The following is a 2,370-nucleotide window of genomic DNA, read 5'->3' as shown; positions in this document are numbered from 1 at the left end:
CTGCTGGGGCCAAGGCCAGGGGCCCACGCCATCTGTCACCATTGGGAGGGAAAGAGAGGAGAACGTCAGAAAGATGGGTTGAAAAAAAAACAGGAGGAAGAAGGAGATAGAGTTCAATCTATCTCCATCTATCTCCATCCGTGGTCAGGTTCACTCTGCTGGTATAGATCATAATTTGGAGAGCTGTAATTGCTGGTCAGACAGTGGGAGTGGGAGCCAATGGGGGGAGAGGGACGTCAATAAAGCTTCTAGAGTATCGTCCTCTCCTCCTGTCTTCCCTACTCTCCTGCCTGACCCAGTTTACCTCTTTCACTCCTCTTCATCTCATCCTCTCCATCTTCCTTCTTCTCACTTCTCCTGCCATCCTCACTTTCCCCTCATAGTTCAATCTACAAAGATCCACAGACCACATCAACATAATTTATCACTCTTATTTTCTGATTCCACATTGGTGTGTCTGAAGGGGGATGTTTGTTTTTTTTGTCTGTCCTCCTGAAGTTTTTCTCCACTCCAGACCAATAACACCAAGTTTGAACATCTGATTTTCTGCTTGTATTTATATCATTGTAAATATGTCTAAAGATGCATATCTTGTAAACCTTAATATTTACTAGTTTAACAAGCATTGCAAGTACAAGCTATAAAAATGAATGTATTCAATATAGACTAATGTGAAAAAATTAGGACACCCTATGAAAGCCTCTGTTTGTCCTGACATAGTGACCGTATGGATGTTTAATATCTATTTTAGCAATATCGAGAGATTCAAGTAATATAACTAAACTTTTAAAAAGAAGGAAAGACCTTTTATATTTAAAATGTGGAAAAAATGCAATCACCGGTGAGGAATAAAATAGGACATCCCAACATTTATTCCCACTTAAAATAACTGAAATCATTGTTAGGATTCTACCTAAATTCTTCCTTAACTACTTTGTAGCAGTTGGTGAATGTTGTAAGATGAGTGCTGATATTCCATTGTGCACCAGTGCACTAGTAAAATGTTTGGTTAAGTCACTCAGGCCAAACATCACCATGGCAGCCTCTGTGGCAGCCATCTTGTGGTGCAGCTATTTTACAGGGTGTGAGCTGGGAGGAGCAAGAGTTTGATTGGTCGACCATGGGGATGGCATGTGAGTCTGGAAATTGACAGTAAATAAAAGAAGTTGGAAATTACTTTTAACATTGTGTATGTACTGTATATACATGACATGCTCAAATAATACGTCAACTCAAAGCAAAAATTATACGTCAACTACAACCCCAAATCCCTGATGAGTTGAAAAGGAGGCGCCGTGGATGCAGAGCAGGAGCAAAGAGAAGAGAGAGAAGGAGGAAGTTCTCTTCCATCGATTCTGATGGGCAATGAGAGATTGTTGGGAAACAAGTTGGATGAACTCCAAGGCCTGCAAAGGACCCAACCAGAATATCAGGAATGCAGTATTTTGTGTTTCAATGAGACATGGTTGCAGGATCATATCCCTGACTCCAGTGTCTCTCTGCCTGGCTTTCTGACAATTCCAGCAGACAGAGATTTAAAGAGGAGCAGCAAACGTAAAGGAGGTGGACTGGCAGTACTTGTGAACAACAGATGATTTCATCCAGGACACGTTACTGTGAAGTATCATCTCTGCAATCCAGATAATGAACTGTTAGGAGTAAGTTTTCATCCATATTAATTCCCCAGAGAGTTCACCAGTGTTATTTTGGCAACAGTTTACATTTCCACTTTTTGTTATGATCCTGGCCCGTCTGCCTGCTCTGCTCTCATGCAATCAACTCATCGACTTCACCTGTCTGCTGCTGCGCTGGAGCACAATCAACATCATGCCACACACCTGTGGATGTGCAGTTATATACAGCCCTCTGACAGGCAGACAGTGCCAGATTTTCGAAAACATTTTGTGAGTAGTTATCCAGCGTTCCTTCCTGCCTGATCTTGTTCTCTGACCTTGCCTTGCCTCACAGATTTTGCCCTCCTGCCGGCCCCTTGTCTGACTGTTTGGATCCTGGATTTTGACTCTGTTTTCTGTATCTGGTTCATGCCTCAGCCTGCCTCTTGTCTGACGTCTCTAACCCTGGAACTCGACCCTGTTTCTGTTTAAGGATTTATACCCCAGCAAAGCCACTGGTTTATTCAGCCTGAGCCTGCCTGGCTCTCAAGTCTGCCTGGAATTATTGTCAAGAGGACAATCACAGCTCTCCGTGTTCCTGCCACAGCTTCAGCTGATTCTCCTGAGGATTTGGATCAGTCGGCAATCCGACTTCAGTCTGTTGGACTCTTCCACATAAACTGTCTGGATCACATCCTCTTCTGGATTCTGAACCTCATTCCCAGACTGAGAAGGTTAGTGGCTTTATCTAACTCTA

This window comes from Girardinichthys multiradiatus, chromosome 9, assembly GCF_021462225.1.
Source record: "Girardinichthys multiradiatus isolate DD_20200921_A chromosome 9, DD_fGirMul_XY1, whole genome shotgun sequence".
Taxonomy (NCBI): domain Eukaryota; kingdom Metazoa; phylum Chordata; class Actinopteri; order Cyprinodontiformes; family Goodeidae; genus Girardinichthys; species Girardinichthys multiradiatus.
This window is presented reverse-complemented; position numbering follows the sequence as displayed.